Raw genomic sequence first — 13,842 nt, 5'->3', positions numbered from 1 at the left:
TATGGAACAAACCAGGTGTACGTGTCTGGGATGAGTACAAACAAGAACACTTTGACCTACGAGCAATGTTGTTCGTAATAATCAATGATTGACCTGCTTTAAGTAATCTTTCAGGTCAGACAAACAAAGGATATAATGTATGCACACATTGTTTTGATGACCTTGACAGTATATATTTGAAAAGATGTTGAAAGGTCGTGTACCTTGGCCATCGTCAATTCCTTCCTTTGAATCACCAAGTAAGAAAGAAAGGGAAGCATTTTAAAGGTAAGCCAGACCATCGGAAGAAGCCTCATAACCGAACTGGGGAAGATGTACTCGCAATGGTCAAGGATGTGAAAGTAGTATTTGGAAAGGGACAAGGCAGCGAATCTATTCCCAACGATGCTAAGGGACACGCACCCATGTGGAAGAAGAAGTTCATCTTTTGGGAGCTACCCTATTGGCAAGTCCTAGAGGTCCGCAACACAATCGACGTGATGCACCTGACAAAGAATCTTTGTGTGAACCTATTAGGATTCATGGGTGTGTATGGGAAGCCAAAGGATTCACTTGAAGCACGCCAGGACTTGTAGGGCATGAAAGAACGAGACAACCTTTATCCAGAGAAGACAGATGATGGATGTCATTACTTAAGTCCTGCTAGCTACACGCTTAGCAAAGAAGAGAGGGACAGCATGTTCGAATGTCTAAGCAGCATCAAGGTCCCATCAGGATTCTCCTCCAATATAAAGGGTATAATAAATGTGCTAGAGAAGAAATTCCTAAACTTAAAGTCCCACGACTGCCACGTGCTTATGATGCAATTGCTTCTAGTTGCTTTAAGAGGAATTCTACCTCCACATGTACGTCTAGCCACCGTAAAGCTATGTGCATTTCTCAATGCAATTTCTCAAAAGGCAATCAATCCAGTGGAACTAGCTACTCTACAGAATGATGTGGTTCAATGTCTTATCAGCTTTGAGTTGGTGTTCCCTCCATCCTTCTTTAATATCATGACACACCTCCTAGTTCATTTGGTGAAGGAGATTAGTATTCTTGGACCTGTGTTCTTACATAACATGTTCCCCTTCGAGAGGTTTATGGGAGTCTTGAAGAAATATGTGAAAGTCCATTCTAAGCCTGAAGGAAGCATCGCCTAGGGCTATGGAATAGAGGAGGTCATTGAGTTCTGTGTTGACTTTATTCCTGACCTTGCCCTGATTGGTGTTCCCGAATCGCGACACGAGGGGAGACTCAGTGATAAAAGAACTTTAGGGAAGAAAACATATATTGGCATGGAAGACGATTATTTCAATAAAGCACACTACACAGTTCTTCAGAACTCGTCATTGGTGCATCCATACATCGAGATACATAAGGAGTTCTTACGATCCAAGTTTCTAGGGAAGACTGAAGCTTGGATTAGGTGTCAGCACATGGAAAGTTTCAGTGGTTGGTTGCGAAAAGAATGTCAAGGCAATGACAATATTGATGAGCAACTGTATTTGTTGGCTAGGAAACCATCGTGGCATATCCTCACGTACCAAGGGTACGAGATAAATGGGAATACATTTTACACAGTTGCCCAAGATAAAAGGAGCACCAATCAAAATAGTGGTGTTTGTATAGATGGCACAGATCCAAATGGGAATATACAAACATATTATGGCCGCATAGAAGAGATATGGGAACTAGACTACGCACCTAATTTTAAAGTCCCTTTGTTCTGGTGCCAATGGGTGAAGCTGACTGGAGGAGGGGTAACAGTCGACAAAGAGTATGGAATGACAACAGTGGACCTCAACAATATTGGGTACAAAGACAAACCATTCGTCCTTGCTGCCGATGTGAGTCAGGTGTTCTATATGAAAGACATGTCTACAAAATCAAAGAGAGGAAAAAACGAAGACATCAACTCAATGATCAATGAGCCAAAGCGCCACATAGTTCTTTCTAGGAAAATAAATATAGTGGGAATTGAAGACAAGTCAGACATGTCAGAAGATTATGAAATAAATGTCCGAATTCCACCATTCATAGTGAAGAAAGATCCAAGCATCATGTTAAATGATGAAGACACTCCATGGTTACGACAAGATCATAACCAAGGGTCATACGTCAAGAAGAAATTCACTGTTGTGCCCACATGATACAACGATACATGTTTAATATATTATGTTTTAGAGACGGATATTATGTAATATGTTATGACTTCACATTGTAATATGTTTAATATATGTTTCAAATTTCACAAGTGTGTGACATAGTTTTAGAAAGTCTATGAGATTCAAGAATTTATGACTAGTGTTTGATAAAACTTTCTCAAATGGGAAAATGAGCTATGTAACAATTGTAGATCTTGCTGAGATGATCAAACTTGGTATTCAGAGTTTTTTTCATCTGAGGTCATTTAGTGTCTCATTTGAGCAAGTTTGACCAAATCAAATTTGGTCAAATAAAAAAACAACACTTTGACTCTAGTATTATAAACTCTAAATGACTTCAAATTGAAACGTTTTGAATACCAAGTTTGTTAAACGCATCAAGATCTACAATTGTTGTTTTGGTCAACTTTCCATTTGAGAAAGTTTGGATGGTTCAAATTTGTGATTTTTAAATTTCAACGCCTACAAACTAGTTTTCGGAACCCTAGATTGTCTCAAATTGAAAAGTTTTGAATACCAAGTTTGTTCAGCTCATCAAGATCTACAATCCTTATATAGGTCATTTTTTCATTTGAGAAAATTTGAATAAAATATAGTTCAAATTTTACAAGTGTGTGACATAGTTTTGGAAAGTCTATATGAGATTCAAGAATTTGTGACTAGTGTTTGATAAAACTTTTTCAAATGGGAAAATGATCTATATAACAATTGTAGATCGTGCTGAGATGATCAAACTTGGTATTCAGAGAATTTTTATCTGAGGTCATTTAGTGTCTCATTTGAGCAAGTTTGACCAAGTCAAATTTGGTCAAATGAAAAAACAACACTTTGACTCTAGTATTATGAACTCTAAATGACTTCAAATTGAAATGTTTTGAATACCAAGTTTGTTAAACGCATCAAGATCTACAATTGTTGTTTCGGTCAACTTTCCATTTGAGAAAGTTTGGATGGTTCAAATTTCTGATTTTTAAATTTCGACGCCTACAAACTAGTTTTCGGAACCCTAGATTATCTCAAATTGAAAAGTTTTGAATACCAAGTTTGTTCAGCTCATCAAGATCTACAATCCTTATATAGGCCATTTTTTCATTTGAGAAAGTTTGAACAAAATGTAGTTCAAATTTCACAAGTGTGTGACATAGTTTTAGAAAGTCTATATGAGATTCAAGAATTTATGACTAGTGTTTGATAAAACTTTCTCAAATGGGAAAATGATCTATGTAACAATTGTGGATCTTGCTGAGATGATCAAACTTGGTATTCAGAGATTTTTCATCTGAGGTCATTTAGTATCTCATTTGAGCAAGTTTGACCAAGTCAAATTTGGTCAAATGAAAAAACAACACTTTGACTCTAGTATTATGAACTCTAAATGACTTCAAATTGAAACGTTTTGAATACCAAGTTTGTTAAACTCATCAAGATCTACAATTGTTGTTTTGGTCAACTTTCCATTTGAGATAGTTTGGACGGTTTCAATTTGTGATTTTTAAATTTCAACGCCTACAAACTAGTTTTCGGAACCCTAGATTGTCTCAAATTGAAAAGTTTTGAATACCAAGTTTGTTCAGCTCATCAATATATACAATTGTTGTTTTGGTCAACTTTCCATTTGAGAAAGTTTAGATGGTTCAAATTTGTGATTTTTAAATTTCGACACCTACAAACTAGTTTTCGGAACCCTAGATTGTCTCAAATTGAAAAGTTTTGAATATTAAGTTTGTTCAACTCATCAAGATCTACAATCCTTATATAGCCCATTTTTCATTTGAAAAAGTTGTAGAACAAAAATACTATATTTTCTTTATTTTTATAAGTTCAACAAAAATTTTCTGTCATTTTGGTCAAAAACCGAGAAAAAATTAAAACATTGACGTTACAATAATGTGATAATAAATTTCCTATCGAATAATATTAGTTTTATTAATTTTAAGTTACAAATATATTTTTGCATTAACAAAATACTTAGTATTAGTAACATTTATATTCTATATTCATAAAAGAAATTAAAAACTTTAGGTTACAAAATTTTTCTATTTACAATAAATAATTAGTTAATCAATAGTATTTTTTAAAATAAATATTGTAAAGTATTGAAGTTGCTATAAAATTAATTGATTAACCTACTATTAAACAATGAGAACAAAATCAAAATCCTAGGCCTTTTCAATTACTCTAGAGGGCTGCCAAAATTTTTAGGCCTTCAGTCCCGGCCCAGGCCAGAAACCGGGACTAAAGGGTGGACGGAATTGCTCGCCCAAAAATACCGACCGGGACTAAAGCTCCTTCAGTCCCGGCTGGTAAGCCGAGCCGGGACTAAAGGGTTGGACCTTTAGTCCCGGTTTGGCTTACCAGCCGGGACTAAATGGCGTTTAGTCCTGGCTAGTGTTACCAGCCGAGACTAAAGGATTCCGGCCTATATATATCGAACGGTTCATTTTCTGTTCATCTTCTACTTTTCGATCTACACGTCAATCTCGTCTCTACCGCGCCCGGCCGTCGAGCTCGTCTCTGCCGCGCCGCCGTCGTCGTCTACCCCCGCCCGGCCGCGCCAATCCGCCCGCATCGCTTCCCGCCCGGCCTCATCGTCGAGCCCCGCCCGGCGGCCGTCGAGCTCGTCTGCCGCGCCGCGCCGTCGTCGTCCCTCGCCCGGCCGCGCCAATCCGCCTGCATCGATCTCGCCGTCTCCGCCGTACGTCGTCCTCGCGCGAGGTGCTTAGCTCGGCCCCGTGGCCAGCCAGCACGCCCTGCCCGGCCCGCCATCTGCCCCAGCTAGCCTACTAGCTAGCTGCTCTCGGCCATATTTTTTTTACAAAGTTTCTAGTTTTTTTAGATTGCTTTTGATATATATGTTAGATTAAAATGTATGTTAAATTTAATTACTAGTTTATTTAGATAGTTTTTTAGATAGTTTTTAGATAGTTTTTGATATATATGTTAGATTAAAATGTATTAAAATTTAATTAGTAGTTTATTCTTAGTTTTTTAGTTAGTTTTTTAGATAGTTTTTGATATATGTTAATTAGATTTAAATGTATTAAAATTTAATTAGTACTTTATTTAGATAGTTTTTTAGATAGTTTTTTATTATAGTTTTTGATATATTTAGTAATTATTATTCTATCTCTCTCTATATATGTGTTAGATTTAATTTTGATTTAGTAATTCTATCTATGTATATATGTTAGGTTTAATTAGATTTAGTAATTAATTCTATCTAGATATATGTGTGTTATTATATTTAATTGGATTTAGTAATTATATTCTATCTCTCTATATATATGTTAGATTTAATTTTGTTTTAGTAATTGACACATGCATATTTTATTAGTAATTCTATGTCTATATCACATGCATATTTTATTTTAGTAATTCTATCTATATATCACTTGGATATTTTATTAGTAATTCTATCTATATCACATGCATACCTAGAGAGAGATTCTATATGTATACATATGTACTTAATTATTTCTATGTGTATATATACATGTACTTATTTCCATGTGTTGAGAGAGAGAGAAAATTGTATCTAGAGAGACATTCTATGTGTTATCACATGCATATCTAGAGATATATACATAGCACTTATTTCTATGTGTTGAGAGAGAGAAAATTGTATCATTCTATGTGTATATATACATGTACTTATTTCCATGTTTCAATGGCGCAAACGCTTCATCATCATTCCTGGGGCGCCATCGCTTCCCCTACCTTACCCTAGGTACGAATGAAAGTGAATAAAATATTATTTTTCATTAATTTTATATTGGCTTCAAAAATAATTGACTCACAACTTGTTTTTGTAGCAGGGTCTCCCCCCAGCCTAGCCCAATCATTCATTCCCCATCTCATCACAGCATCGTGGGGGGCGAGACGACTTCATCCCCACGGCGATCTCCAACTCCTACACCGGCCCCATCACCTCCACAACGATCTCCAACTCCTACACCGGCCCCACCGCCTCCACAATGATCTCCAACGCCTCCACGCCGGTCTCCAACACCGGCCTCATCGCCTCCACGCTGGTCTCCAACACCGCCCCAACCCCCTCCACAGCGACGCACTACAGAGACGTCTAAGGTCCCGGCGGCAAAGAAGACCCCGAAAAAAGAGTTATTTCTCAAGAAATACTTCCTGAAAAGACTGATGAGCAAATAGCAGCTGAAGAAGACAAAAAAGTGAAAGATTTTTTTATAGATATCGAAAAGCAGAGACAAGCGAAGCTTAAGGAGAAGCCGTACTTTTACATACCACGAGATCTGCTGAGGCAGAAGGTCGAAGCTCACAAGAAAAAGATGCTTAAACTTCGTAAGCCTCCGCCACTATCAGACTATGACCGCTCCCTCGTGAAGTCACATGATGCAGATAAGAAAAGGAAAAGAGCATCAGGGAAGGATGTCCCATAGCTCAGACAACAGAAGCAACCAATGCAAAATCTATTCAAAACCGATATTATTGTCAAGGAGCAGTGGGTATCTGAAGCACAGAAGAATATCATGAGGTTCTTCGTGATGCAGCACGACAAGACAACAATACTTTTCCCGTACAACTTTGAGTAAGTGTTAATAATAATGTAGTCTACACATTTTATGTAATATCAATATAACTTATATGCATGTACGTGTGTGTATAAACCAATGCAGGTTTCACTGTATACTCATTGTCATTGAGTTAAACTCAAGTCGGTTAGTAATCTTGGACTCATTGAGAAAAGAGCGGGCACTATACCAAGATATGATAGATATTATCCAGGGGTAATTTTGATCTCTCGCGCACAACTATTATTGAATAGACTTTGCCATAATTTATTAACGATCGTACATTATTGATCGCATAGGGTTTGGAAAGAGTTTATTCGACAACACCGCAAGGATTGCAAGACACCACTTAATGTAGTTGAAATACCAGTGAGTTGTACTATATATACTTCCCCACGTGTTTAATTACTATATCGTACTTCAATTTATGTGTGAGATGATGAGAATAATCTTCTTCTCGTACAGTGGTGTTTACGGCAGCAACCAGGTAATAACTTGTGTGGATACTACGTTTGTGAATTTATCACTGCACACATAAGAAGAACTCCTGAAGATGTCCTCAGAGTACGTATATATCAATTTTTTATTTATTTTTAAATGAATATATATATATATAAATTAATACTTTTCCTTTTATTTCAAATGCAAGACTGAATGGTTGAAACAAAGGATCATGCAAAAAGACCATCTGAAAGCAGTTCAAGAGTCAATAGTAGGATTTCTTCTAGAAAAAGTGCTAAATCCCAATGGCGAGTTCTACTTTGATCCTAAGGAATAAATGATGTAAATTAAATGTTTATTGATATCGTTATTTTTGAGAACAAGATTATGAAAGTGTTGTATATATACATATATATCTATAATATATATAGTTTCATACTTTATTCGAATATAATAATGCTCGAGATGAGAATTAGATGTAATTATATGCGTGCGTATATTTATATTAGCAGCGTAGAATATGTACATAAAAACATATTATATATTAAACAAATATGTGTAACTGAACTGAAAACAAATTAAACAAAAAAAAGAAAAAGAAAAGGAACCTTTAGTCCCGGTTGGGGTTATCAACCGGGACTAAAGGGTGCGGCCACGTTTGCTCGGCTAGAGGGCCTTTAGTCCCGGTTGGTAACACCAACCGGGACTAAAGGTCCCTCTTTAGTCCCGGCTCGATGACCCAGGATTGAAGGTTCCACCTTTAGTCCCGGGATCGTTGTTCCAGCGCGGTAACCGGGACTAAAGGCCGTTACCGCCTGGGACAATGAGGCCATCCTGTAGTAGTGCCCTTGGTATGCCCCAACCCTTCGCCTACATTTATCCCCTTCGCCTCAGTTCCTACAGTGATGGGTTACTAAGCAAGAACATATCATGCATCTTTTTCTAGTAAAACTGAAATAATTATATGAATTTGTGGTGAAACTGAAATAATTGTGTAAAAAATTTGTGGTGAAACTGTAAGAACTAAGTACTATAATTGGTCCTCGGTCCTGTAGCTGTGTTAAAAAATACAGTCATATTTACTTATTTAGCTACAGTTCTTTATGCTGAATATTCGTATGATATTTTTCCACAAGCTGTTGTTAGACATTACATTTTATTTGTCATTGTAGCTAATCCCTTTTAAATATTTTTTTATACAAGATATATATTCGCAAGTGTTCAGATCAGAATGATAGTTTTTTATTCAAATGATACTTCTCATTCTTCAATGATGAAACTAATAGGAACGGAATAATCATAGTTTTGACAATATTTTACATGACTTGCAATCATATTCAACCGATATAAGCTTGTATATCCACAAACTTGATTTCTTTCTCGAACACGCATTTTTTTCTCGAACACGCACACAAACTTGATTGACTAGAGGTGCATGTAAAATTCCTCATGCTAGCTCATCTAGATTACTTGGTAGGGAAGGACTGCCCCTGCGGCATTGCACTAAGAAGGTGAAGGTTACTTGACATGATGTCAAGCTTCGAAACATAGTCACTATGTTCTAGTTCAAGGTCTACAATAGTATTAGACAATACAATTAGAAAAAAAGAGATCTTTTTGTTGCTTCTAGGAACTATACTACATGGACTATGTTCATTGTTGGTAGGCAACAGATGGTGATTACCAATAGGTGTCTGAATGGCCTCTAGCAAGGACTAGAACTCATCTATACAAGTACCTATGTGTATGTGGCACAAGCTTTTATAGTTTCAACCCTAAGCTAGTTTTCCCCTTGACATCTAAACTTTTGAGCATAACCCCCACCCATCCATATAGAGTCCCATGTGCACCCACCCACACCCACATGCTCACACCATGGTCACATAGAATTAATGTGTAATGGTTCAAAATGGACACAATCATCAATCGCGGTCCCATTTGACCTGCTGGAAATGCAGATGTGATGTGTCGCTTTTTTAGTTGTTTGTCCAATTGCTGCTCCTGCATTGCAGTTAACCTCTCTTTCTTCACATATCTACCATGCCTCTAGCAGGCGCCACTGCGTAGTATCACACAGTGTGGGGAGGTTTCAACCTTCTTGCAGTTTTAAGGTACATTTGTTCAAAATGGGATAGACGAGGGTGGGTGGGGATATCCTGTTTTTCAATGACATTCACCAAGTTTTAACAATTCCCACATTTGCTTCATTCCGACATAAGAAATGGCTTTATAGGAGTAGGTTTGTTATATTGCACTTTTGCACTGGACAATTAGGTTATGAGATAGGGTACTGAGGGTTCGTGTTCTGTTCTTCTCTGTAGTACTGAAATATTCAAATAAAAGAATGGAAGATGGTGCAAGATTTTTCTGAAACTATTGCAAAAATGTGTATGAACAACATAGCTTAGTCTGAGTGATAATTAAGATCTTTTGAACTTTGAGTGGAGCTAAAACTAGTTCAGCCTTGTGAAAGATATAGGGAAGAAAAATGTAGTAAGGAACACCTGCCTGCATCCAATCTCGCTTCATGCTAGCTACAATGTGTAAAGTTGTGTCTGAGACAACCTTATCCCTTCTAGGAAAGAGCAAACCTAAAAACAAAACTAATGTACTGTAATTTTTTTTAAACAACAATGTACTATAATAAAAAATCTGAAATAATCAGACTCATTGTACATAAAGAGAGGAACAATTTCTGATTGATTCTATAAGCAAGGTCTGCAAGGATACCATTAGTTGTAACAAACATAACAGCACATGTAGAAATCTATGACAAACATAACCCATGTGGCATGTAAATCATAATATTTGCACAGTATGAACCAGTCTACAAATTGTTCAATGGCGTTATTTTCAGTTAGCCATAGATGAAGGTAAGTCTCAAATTGCACTGAATGGATTAGCTGAACAAACAGAGGCAATGTCATTAGTCAAAACCTGCAGACCACACCAATGTCGATCTGATGGTAAGCAGGGCAACCCAATAGTTCAATTTTTTTAACCTAAAGCACTGATTTTATTTAACTTTTGGACCAATAGGATTCCACTATCTAGATAAATATTTTTTTCAGAAATGACTATTTCAACAAATATTTATAAAAATAGACCCAGGTTGGAAATCAGAGGGGGTAAAGTGAAGCAACACTTAGTTTGTCTGCAGTCAATTATTGCAATCTTCAATCTAACAAAATAAACCTTTCCAAGTTTACAAAGGGCTGCAATAGAATTATAATTTGTAGGATCTTTTCCAAAAACAAAAGGTGAACGTAATATAGAATTAACTATTGTTGGTCCCATAAAAAGTGGCTATGGTGGAGGCAAATCAATCAATGAATGCTCATATTCAAACAGAAGTAAGCAAAATAGACAAAAAGCTTCAGAAGTTCCAATAAAGAAAGTAGTGAGCCTATAATTAGGTTGTAGTATACCAGCAGGCAATGTAAAGGCAAGCAACTCACATCAACCTGTGAAATTTTGAATGAATTTCAATTCCTGCTCAGTTCCAAGCAAGCACATGTGAAATCATGTTCATTTGTGTAAAATACATGCATATTGAGAAAAAAAATACAAGCACATATGAGTCTTTGTTATTGTTATAAACTGAAATTATGCTATTAGCGTGAGCTAGAATTAAATGATTTCTGAATTTTGATGATAAGTTCCTCTACTATCAGCTTTTGGAATGTAATCTGGCGTGGGGCTTGAACGCCACCTTCTTTGGCATGGGGCTCGAACACGAGTTTCAGTGCTAAATTCTCTTTCTAGTTCTAAAGATGAAACTCTCATACGCTTTAGATGGTATAGGTCTCATGGTTCGCTACATCCATATTGTTTATACTTATTTCTTAATAGATAATTCTCTTTCTAGTTCTATTCCATCTGTGCATTTGTGTTTTATGTATCTACCGACTGGTGTTTCCTTTGAGCAATGCAGCAGGCTTGCACTTTGGTATCTTATTCTTGTCAAACGGAGCCTGCTATCTCAATTCTTCGATTGCATTTGAATGTTCTGATGCCTTGATGCTCCAAGTTCTCTATGTATCTGAAACTGTTCTACAAGTCTTTTCATCAGATGAGGATGATGCTCGTCAAAAGCTCCCCTCTCCTCTGTTTTTTTGGCTATTTTTGCCATCAGCTACTGCTCTATGTTTGCTAAGCAGCTGTTGTTTTTTTTTTTGCCAAATCTCCCCTTTTCTCTCCTCTTCTTTGTTTTGCCGATGATGAAATTGTCCAAGTCCATACATTATATGGAATATGAGCTAATGATCAAGAACTTGTGAGAAACTTGGCATCATTATCAGTCGCCCCTACTGTCTTTTTCTATATGCTCACTGTTTTTTATATATGCTCACTGTGTTTATGATGCCTTTATGCTCCAAGTTCTTTATCAAATGATGATTGACATGTTTCTGAGGCCTCTACCTCTACTACTACTACTATTACTACTCATTTTGTGAGTTAGTTTGAACTTGATTGATGGCTATTTTCTTCACTTCCACTAGGAAATGGACCCTTGCTATGTTGTTTTCAATGGAAAGAAACTTGGGATTTACATGTCTTGGCATGAGGCTAGTGAACATGTGCTTGTGTTCAAAAATGCTATACACAAGAAGTACAATAACTATGACCATACACTTAGAGATTTCAATGCCTATGTTGGAGCAGCAACTACCTCCCCTAATCTAGTCCCAACTGATTATGGTGAAAGCATCCCCCTCAGAGTGGTAAGAGTGGTTCTTGCAAGAATGTGGTGATTATTAGTCTGTTGATGATGATGTTTGGACTTTAGATGAGGCTTTCCATGAGCTAATAATGCAACTGTAATACTTAGGCCTGTGATGACACAATTAGATGGTCGATGTAGTTGGATAACACAATTGTATGATGATTTAATTATGGTGTCTGAGGCCTATTAGTTTGGATAACACTAATTTATGTTGGCAGCGATATTTTGGTTGTAATGCAACATTATCTATTAATAATACTGATACTGCTTTGTAGACCCTACTCTCCTAGTCCTACTACTTCTACTCTTCTTCTCTCCTATCCTCTGCTCCTACTTCTCCTACTCCTCTCCTCTTATGTTCCTCTACTATAACTGTTTTCCTTGACATAAATTTAGGAGAAGATATGGCCGAACTCCCTTCGTCGGATCTGCCAAATAATTATGTGTATGATCTGGGCTTCCAACCAGTATTGGGGAGGGCAAACCACCCATATCCAAGCATAGTAAGTAACATGTTTTAAAGACACCTCTATAGATATTTTGTTCTGATATATATAATTCTTAAATGTAGACAATTCATCCTATATCATGATTCAGAGAGACACTCTCAAATTTCAGGGTTGATTTCCTCAATGTTGGTACATTCCCTATAGATGGTCGACTCAAGCAATGTCGAATTGGCTTTTCTATTCTCACTAGGGCGGGTAACCAACAAGGTATGGTTTTATACATCGATAGGACAAGCAGCGGTCAACCTCATGACATTAGTGCGTAAAAATATGTTGTGCAAGCATGTTTAAGGGCGCTTCAAAATATTGGGTATAATATTCCTACATACTCCTCCATGAGGATTGCTGCTTTGAATGTGGGCCTCCACCATGATATTGGACTGTTTTGTGCACAGCTTGCTAAGGACAACATGAATGATGTGATCAGTCTCATAACTTATATCCAGATTAATTGTTATGTCTATATATATGCATGGTTCTGATAACCATATTTTTTCAAACACTTGCAGATTCAGGAGAACGATGTAACATACGCAAGTTGTAGCTTTGAAGCCATTTTAAATCAGGCCATGTATCACTTGGGTCGTTATAAATGGAAATATGGTGGCCCTATTCTCACTTCAAAGGGAATCCAAAAAAAAATCTTGTGCCTAGGAGTGAAGATTCTCGACCAATGTTGATCGTCGTCGGTAGACCTTGTGAACGATCTTGTAAAGCAAGGGAGAGTGCACTAGTAAATACATTGCGCTACATCAGTGACATTTTGGCATATGAAATGAATGATCTGCACTTCTCTGAGTACGTGGTACGACGTTAGAAAATTCTAGAAAGTTAAATTACTGTTAGTTGTAATAATGAACTGATCTAAATTATTATGGTTTGTAATGAACAAATTTAAATTATTATGTATTTGTAATAAAGTAATTTAAATTTTTATGGGTTTGTAATGCATATATCTTCTTGTCAATTAGTTGTTGATGTAATGTCCTTGTGAATTATATTATATATATATATGTATATATGTTCTAGACATATTTAAATTTTCAATTTTTAAATTTTTTGTGTGAAAATATACTGTAGGGGCGGTTCTAGAGTGAACCGCACCTACAAATTGGAATTATAGGGGCGGCTGGTGTTACAACCGCCCCTATAAATTATTTTTGTAGAGGTGGCTGGTGTTACCAACCGCCCCCTACAAATACAGTTGTAGTGGTGGCTGGTGATACAAGCCGCCTCTACAAATCGATTTGTAAAGACGGTTTGAGATCAACCACCGTTATAAACTCGTGATTTGTAGAGACGGTGTGGTAGGGGCGACTTACAAAACCGTCTCTACAAACCATCGTCAGCGCTCCTACAAATACATACTGTAGTAGTGAAGATGGCAGGAGAGAAGATGATATGCATCATGCATGTGTTTGGTCAAGCGATGATTCGTCGGGTAATCAATCAGGAGGTAAGGAAAAACCTCAGCT

Source organism: Miscanthus floridulus, chromosome 19 (genome assembly GCF_019320115.1).
Source record: "Miscanthus floridulus cultivar M001 chromosome 19, ASM1932011v1, whole genome shotgun sequence".
NCBI lineage: Eukaryota > Viridiplantae > Streptophyta > Magnoliopsida > Poales > Poaceae > Miscanthus > Miscanthus floridulus.
Note: the sequence above shows the minus strand (reverse complement) of the source record.